Genomic DNA, 9,014 nt, shown 5'->3' with positions numbered 1-9,014 from the left:
AGCAGTGTAGATTTCTTTCGTATGGAGATACGTATAACAAGAAATGTAGTGAGTATATTAACGTACTGCCACATTTAACTCTCGAGATACAGAACCATTTAAAGAAATGTGCCCCAGTTTCACAACTGCGGCCAAAGTACACGAATTACAGTGATACGGTTTTGTTAATTGCGTTACAGTAATGGATTGGTGACACTTAAATTTCCAGAACCCATTCCGTACCAGCTAGAACACTGGCGTAAATTACCTTTTAACAAATTGTTTACACAGAGAAAAACGCTGAGAACAGCGTGGCCGCGGCAGGAGGTTAATGTACGTGATGGAGTGTGGAGACCTGTGGCATGCAGGGGCAGAGCGGCTACCTGCAGCTCATCCCAGCACTGCGCTTTCTGGCTGCCCTGGCGGTAGACGGCGCGAGCAAAGGTCAGAGGTCAGCGGAGTGGCCGCGGCGGTCTGCCCGCGAGCGAAGCAGCGCCCAGCTGTGTGTGAGGGGTGACCGACGGTCGCACTGGCTGTAGCAGTAATACCAGGGTAAAAGAGAGAAAATTTTAAACAGAGTTTTCTGTTGGGGCAACAGTATTGAAAGTAGGAACATTTCTCCACATTATCTCCCGCAACCTCGATGCCCACGATCAATTTAATAAGCCTCCTAATTCCCTCCTGGAAGATTTATCGTGGCATTGTATGCAAACACTCTAGCACCAACTCGAGAACCTCGTCGTGCGGTGAAAACTCTGGTTCATACTTCTGATCCTTCACTGGAACACAAAGGGAAGGGCTGTACCCAATAAGTGTGAGAATGGACATGACCTTGAAGCGAAATCACGCATTTTCAGAACTTGCCACTGCTCTTCGTTGTGATTTCGGGCTTCAGATCTCACAGCTACTATCATCGTTAGACCTTTACAAGTGTAATAAAACAGCCCTGTATATTTCTTTTGGCAAAACAACTGTTATGAGCAACTTGTAGAAGCTTGGTCTTTGACCTTTTTTCACTGAGGACAAAGGTGGATATTTACACGCCATGCACTACAACTTACTGTATGTTTCGTACTGATAATCTTTTCAGCGCTTACTATGTGACTGAGAAAGTCTTCTCTTCCCTCTTCAAAACGCCTTATGTGTGCTTTCTAGATTTGTATTTGTCTGTTGACTGATATTCGTCGAGGACACACTGTGCCATAGTTCAGAGATTCCAAAGCTAAAACGTGGCTAGTGTTCAACCCGCGTACAGCGTTATCAATTCTGGCTGGACGATCGTCGAGAATCATTTTCTCAGCTCTCTCTTTGTTCCACACCGTTTGCGAAGGGGATGACTTACTCGAAAGCTCCTCGTCACAGACTGCAGACACCTGACGTCCACTTTTAAAGCGATTTATCTGCTCGACTGCTAAGACTGCGCTCACCACACTGCAGATGCATTCTGAAAATAATTTCCGCAGCTTTAGTCGCTCCAGAGTACAGTAAACGAATTGCTCCCCTCGTTTCTGTCTTATGCAAATAAAATGCCCTTAAATCACTGCAGATAGAGCTATTCACTGTACCATTACACCCAGCGCACAAGAACAACAATGAGGAAAAGCGGTGCTCTGAACCTGCTGAGTACAAAAGGAACTACGTCTCTGCTCATTGACGCGCGTCGTTTGAGTCCAGCATTACTTGAGAAGAGACACATTATATTTTAAACAATGCCGCAAATAGAATTTCTGCAATTATTCCCGGGCGCCTGCAGGGCGAAATACAAAGAGTGGGAGCTGCAACCTCTGCGTATCACAGAAACCGGCATAAGGTGAATAAGGCCTGAGACGGTGGGGGCGGTTCCCTGCAAACTCCACCTCCTCCACTTAGTGTTGGTACAACACGTATGTGTCGTATATAATAACGATATTCAGTACGAAAAGCGAGCAAGGTGGTGCAGTGGTAAGACATTGGACTTCGACTCAAGAGATCTCCATCCAACCATTCAGAATTAACCCTAGCAATACCAATATGGTGGTGAGGGGGGGGGGGGGGGGGGGGGGGGGATGGGCATTTTACGCACACTCTAAAAAAATTTAAAAAATTCATGAACTGTTATTAACCTACACTAATACTGATGTGTAACTAGGGTCCAGAACCTGAAAATATCTTCTAGCTCACTCTTAGCAAAGTCAACGCATTTTCAAAAACATGTAGTACCAGGAAGGGGTGGGTAATTTATGACCAACAAAAAAATACTTAAAAATGCTAATTCTGTTCAGTGTAGTTGCCTTTTACTCACAAGATACTTATTAAAGAGATACTGATATGTAAGTAAGGCCCTGAACATGAAAATATTGAATATTACATTCATTGGGGAAAGTGACATCTACTGCTCAGATTTAAATTTTTGGGTTGAGTTTAACTCAAAAATTTAAAACATATATGGAAACTGGTAGAAGAATTCATCAAAATCAGTAAGAATTTTTTTCAAAATTTTAAAGTATAACGTAACTGAGAAGATTACAATATTTTCGAAAGGTGGTCAAAAAGTGACCGCCCTCCTCCCTTCGTACTGCAAGGGCTCAGTTTTCCGTTATTTTCCTAAAACTTCTTCCGGGAAACACCGACATCATACGTTGAAAGATGACGGTCGATTTTCTTTCCCAATCTTCCGCAGTCCGAGCCTGTGCTCTATCTCTAATAAGCTCATCATAGAAGGAACATTAAGCCATAATCTTCCTTCCTTTCTTCAGTACGTAAGTCGGAGAGACACATGAATCTAGCAAATACCTAAATGTTTTTTGAAAGTGTCCTAAATAAATTAATAAATCATGCAATTTTTCTTTTATTTTGCCATAATTATTAGACAGAAGTCTACAGGTTTCACACAGTCAGCTGATTTTGACTCGTCTCTGTGGACAGTTTCGAATGATACCACAGACTAGTGAAACATAAAGCAAAAATGTTGTCAAATATGGGTCAGTGTTGGTCCTGCTAGTTTTATGATTTCTTTTACTCGCCTTCAATGACATCATTTTCTTGGTTATTATTCTCTCCTGGAACCCAAACAGCAACATCCTTGGTTCATCTTCCATATGAGATAAATTCTGCCGAAATTTTTACAAAGGCACAGACGGTGTTTAGAAAGGATAGATTGCATGCAACCGAAGGTGGCGTGTTTGTCGCTGTTAGTAGTAGTTTATCCTGCAGTGAAGTAGAAGTGGAGAGTTCCTGTGAATTATTATGGGTGGAGGTTACACTCAACATCCGAGCTAGGTTAGTAATTGGCTCCTTTTACCGACCTCCCGACTCAACAGTATTAGTGGCAGAACAACTGAGAGAAAATCTGGAATACATTTCACATAAATTTACTCAGCATGTTATAGTCTTAGGTGGAGATTTCAATTTAACAGATATAGACTGGGACACTCAGATGTTTAGGACGAGTGGTAGGGACAGAGCATCGAGTGACATTATACTGAGTGCACTATCCGAAAATTACCTCGAGCAATTAAACAGAGAACCGACTCGTGGAGATAACATCTTGGACCTACTGATAACAAACAGACCCGAACTTTTCGACTCTGTAAGTGCAGAACAGGGAATCAGTGATCATAAGGCCGTTGCAGCATCCCTGAATATGGAAGTTAATAGGAATATAAAAAAAAAGGAGGAAGGTTTATCTGTTTAGCAAGAGTAATAGATGGCAGATTTCAGACTACCTAACAGATCAAAACGAAAATTTCTGTTCCGACACTGACAATGTTGAGTGTTTATGGAAAAAGTTCAAGGCAATCGTAAAATGCGTTTCAGACAGGTACGTGCCGAGTAAAACTGTGAGGGACGGGAAAAACCCACCGTGGTTCGACAACAAAGTTAGGAAACTACTGCAAAAGTAAAGAGAGCTTCACTCCAAGTTTAAACGCAGCCAAAACCTCTCAGACAAACAGAAGCTAAACTATGTCAAAGTTAGAGTAAGGAGGGCTATGCGTGAAGCGTTCAGTGAATTCGAAAGTAAAATTCTAGGTACCGACTTGACAGAAAATCCTAGGAAGTTCTGGTCTTACGTTAAATCAGTAAGTGGCTCGAAACAGCATATCCAGACACTCCGGGATGGTGATGGCATTGAAACAGAGGATGACACGCATAAAGCTGAAATACTAAACACCTTTTTCCAAAACTGTTTCACAGAGGAAGACCGCACTGCAGTTCCTTCTCTAAATCCTCGCCCGAACTAAAAAATGGCTGACATCGAAATAAGTGTCCAAGGAATAGAAAAGCATCTGAAATCACTCAACAGAGGGAAGTCCACTGGACCTGACGGGATACCAAATCGATTCTACACAGAGTACGCGAAAGAACTTGCCCCCCCTTCTAACAGCCGTGTACCGCAAGTCTCTAGAGGAACGGAAGGTTCCAAATGATTGGAAAAGAGCACAGGTAGTCCCAGTCTTCAAGAAGGGTCGTCGAGCGGATCTCTGACGACGATCTGTTGTAGAATTTTATAACATGTTTTTTGCTCGAGTATCATGTGGTTTTTGGAAACCCAGAATCTACTCTGTAGGAATCAGCATGGATTCCGGAAACAGCGATCGTGTGAGACCCAACTCGCTTTATTTGTTCATGAGACCCAGAAAACATTAGATACAGGCTCCCAGGTAGATGCTATTTTCCTTGACTTCCGGAAGGCGTTCGATACAGTTCCGCACTGTCGCCTGATAAACAAAGTAAGAGCCTACGGAAAATCAAACCAGCTGTGTGGATGGATTGAAGAGTTTTTAGCAAACAGAACACAGCATGTTGTTATCAATGGAGAGACGTCTACAGACGTTAAAGTAACCTCTGGCGTGCCACAGGGGAGTGTTATGGGACCATTGCTTTTCACAATATATATAAATGACCTAGTAGATAGTGTCGGAAGTTCCATGCGGCTTTTCGCGGATGATGCTGTAGTATACAGAGAAGTTGCAGCATTAGAAAATTGTAGCGAAATGCAGGAAGATCTGCCGCGGATAGGCACTTGCTGCAGGGAGTGGCAACTGACACTTAACATAGACAAATGTAATGTATTGCGAATACATAGAAAGAAGGATCCTTTATTGTATGATTATATGATAGCGGAACAAACACTGGTAGCAATTACTTCTGTAAATATCTGGGGGTATGCGTGCGGAACGATTTGAAGTGGAATGATCATATAAAATTAATTGTTGGTAAGTCGGGTACCAGGTTGAGTTTCATTGGGAGAGTCCTTAGAAAACGTAGTCCATCAACAAAGGAGGTGGCTTCCAAAACACTCGTTCGACCTATACTTGAGTATTGCTCATCAGTGTGGGATCCGTACCAGATCGGGTTCACGGAGGAGATAGAGAAGAGCCAAAGAAGAGCGGCGCGTTTCGTTACAGGGTTATTTGGTAACCGTGATAGCGTTACGGAGATGTTTAGCAAACTCAAGTGGCAGACTCTGCAAGATAGGCGCGCGCTCTGCATCGCGGTGTAGCTTGCTCGCCAGGTTTCGAGAGGGTGCGTTTATGGATGAGGTATCGAATATATTGCTTCCCCCTACTTATACCTCCCGAGGAGATCACGAATGTAAAATTAGAGAGATTCGAGCGCGCACGGAGGCTTTCAGACAGTCGTTCTTCCCGCGAACCATACGCGACTGGAACAGAAAAGGGAGGTAATAACAGTGGCACTTAAGGTGCCCTCCGCCACACACCGTTGGGTGGCTTTCGGAGTGTAAATGTAGATGTAGATATGTAGGGGAAACCAGGGCAAGGTTTCCCAGTTTTTTATAATTTTATTTTTGTATTTTTTATTTTTACCTTTTTTGAGGTAAACAGTTTATCGCTGTAATTCCTATATCTTCATCTACAAACTACCACAATTTTTTCAAAAAACTAAATATAGTTTTTGACAGAAAACGGTTAAGTCTGATCGTGCTGAATTTGAAAATGTGCCCCATGCAGGGTAAGTTTTCCAGCAAACTAAAAATGTAAATGGGCAAATTTTCCAGCTATACTTTAAATGGTAAAACAAAGATAATAAATCTTGATTGTTAGTGGGTATGTATTTTTTAATGTAAACAAAAAATGCATAATGATTATAGAATAGAGAAAGTAACTGGATGTAATAAACAAATGCCACATAATGATTTTACGATACTGTCACTTAGCAATTTTACGAAGACAGATTTTTTTAAACAAAAGTCGTCATAGTCTGAATCACAACGAAGACAAACAAAAACTCTAACATCCTCTCTGGTGCAGCCTGCATGTACCCATTTCTTCTATTTAGTGCACCACACTCACTGTCCTTCTGCCTTACGTTAGGCGTAATGTTCAAAGCAATAAATGCGTAAACAAATTTCATCTTTTTTATTACTTGTGTGTAAGCTTTTTGGACCTTTTTTAGCCATTTACATTTGGAGAATAAGATCCAAACATGTTCCTGGCCAGTAACGGCTTTTATTTTTTCACTCCCCTTTTACGTGATTGCTTTTGCAATTTCCACCTTTTAGACAAGTAGTTTTTATTTTTCAGCTGATTTTTAAATGGAGTATCAGCCGGTAGGGACGATTTTCTTTTTCTTCTTCCCAAACCGCGTTTGCTTCCAACGTGTCGCCTCCTCGAAAGGCCTAAAGTCTTCTGGTGTAGGAGACGTTGGTTTTGATGTAAAAAGAACATTTTCTTTGTAAACCGTAGGTAACGTTTGAGTGGAACTCGAAGGAACATCTTCTTCGAAAGTGCTAGGCTGCGTTGGCGTAGAAGGATTTGACGTTTTAGATTGTTTTGAATTCAGGCTGTGAACAGTCGACAATTCTGGCAAGTTTGAAGTCTGTTCGGGATTGCTGATACTTTCAATATTTCGTGTGGCAGCAGCAGGCCTGTCACTAAAGTAGGATGGCATAAAAGTCGAGTCAGGATTGGGTGGGCTTACACTCGAAACTTTAAAACCTGACATAAAAGTGGCTGGTATTAACTTCAGTGGCGCAGCTCTGGCCAAATGTGACGAGATACAGTAAATTGTTATAGATCTTTAATTTGTGCACACCCAAGCGTCACAAGCCGTGTTTATTTGTTTTTTGAGGGGCACGTACACCATGCGATGCAAATGTTGCAGCTTACGGCTGCAGTGAAGAGGGAACGAGAACATGGTAACAAGGGTGGCACTGAAGTAGTCCATTGCTTCTGCTGAGAGATAGGAATCGTGATTGTCCAGAAGAAGCAGACTTGGTCGTTTCTCCGAGCAATGTGAATAACTTACTAAGTGCTTGGCGAACTTAACAAAACTTTCCATCCTGATGGGATGGATTCATTTATTACTCAAAGCACATGTGTTGTTGAGTTACCTCGGGATGAGAGTTCCCACGGAATATAAATAGCGCGCGCCCAGTCGAGGAAGGCACTGCAGACAGCAAGCAGACGCTAAGGGAACTGCAAGGCCGCTGACCCAGCGAGACAGGAACTCTGCGTCAATCGGCCTGATTGAAGCCCGTTAGCATCATCGGGTAAGGACAGCCGAGGTGGGCATGATAACGCTGGTGACCCTGCATGGAAGTGGCAGGTCGCAACAGCAGAGTCTATCCAGAACAGAGTCAGGCAGCCAGAAGTTATCTCACACAGGGAATGGAAAACGAATGGCTGCACGTCCCTGGGCGAGAACGACAGACTTTCAGTGTGGAAGGCTGCAGCAGATGAAGTGGGCCCTCTGTGTGGTCTACCGGTCTGAAGGCGCTAAGTTCACAGCATCAGACTTGTCACCAGCAGCAGAGTCCGAAGTAGATGACTGGCTAAGCCAAGTAGAGTCGTATATTCGTAGACTGGCAGTCTGTCAAACGTAAGGAACAACGGAGGTCCGCGCGGGGCTAGCCGAGCGGTCTGGGCGCTACAGTCATGGACTGTGCGGCTGGTCCCGGCGAAGGTTCGAGTCCTCCCTTGGGAATGGGTGTGTGTGTTTGTCCTTAGTGTAATTTAGGTTAAGTAGTGTGTAAGGGGTTCTTCGGTGTGACGTCATAAGCTAGTGACTGCGTGTGAGATCGCTCTCTAAGTTTTCATATATTTTTAGGTTTCAGATACATATTTTAACGGTTTTTGTGATAATATTTACTATATAAGTGACGTATTAGTGGTTTCTTCATTCACCTCTTCCTTTCTTGTGTTGTGACCTGATATTTGTGAGTGTTTCGTATCGAGCAACTTAACCTCTTGCCTGTGTTTACATTCCGCGCTGACCAGAAAATGGTTCAAATGTTTCTGAGCACTATGGGACTTAACAGCTGTGGTCATCAGTCCCCTAGAACTTAGAACTACTTAAACCTAACTAACCTAAGGACATCACACAAAACCATGCCCGAGGCAGGATTCGAACCTGCGACCGTAGCAGTCGCGCGGTTCCGGACTGCGCGCCTAGAACCGCGAGACCACCGCGGCCGGCGCGCTGACCAGTTGCAGCTGTAGCGGCGCATCGAAAGCTAAGTACTAATTAATTGTTTGTGTATAGTGGTTTATTTAGGAACTTTAGTAGTCTTCAACCGGTGTTCTTGGTGTTTTCTGGTGAAATAATTTCAGAAGAACCTTTTGGGAACTGTTTTCAGCTTCGTTACTGTGTCATTAGACGTTTGATTCTCTTTCTGTATTAGTCTTTTGTTATATTCACATTTGTTGTTTATTAATACTGTTAATAATAGTAGTTACTTCCCTTGTAGAGTAAGTTTGTGATTATTGTAGTCAGGTTTTTAACATCTTCTTATTGTAGTAGCGGAACTTAGAAAAAGCAAAATTTTACCACGAGTGAGAAGTGTGGGCTTTGCCGTAGGTTCGTGAGTAGTGGATTGCGGTGTGAGACTTGTTCGAAGTATTTTCACTGTGGGGAATGCAGTGGGGAAGCCAGTGGGCATTCTGGTGAGATCCTCTCCTGGAACTGCAGGTTATGTAGCAAGAGTAAGTTGATAGAGGAGCAGGAGCGTAAGATCTGTGCCCTTCAGGTGCAGTTGAAAAACGCACAGGAGGAGCTAGATAGGATGAGGAGGGAGAACGGGGTTGGGGAATGGG

This window comes from Schistocerca piceifrons, chromosome 1 (assembly GCF_021461385.2).
Source record: "Schistocerca piceifrons isolate TAMUIC-IGC-003096 chromosome 1, iqSchPice1.1, whole genome shotgun sequence".
Taxonomy (NCBI): Eukaryota; Metazoa; Arthropoda; class Insecta; order Orthoptera; family Acrididae; genus Schistocerca; species Schistocerca piceifrons.
This window is presented reverse-complemented; position numbering follows the sequence as displayed.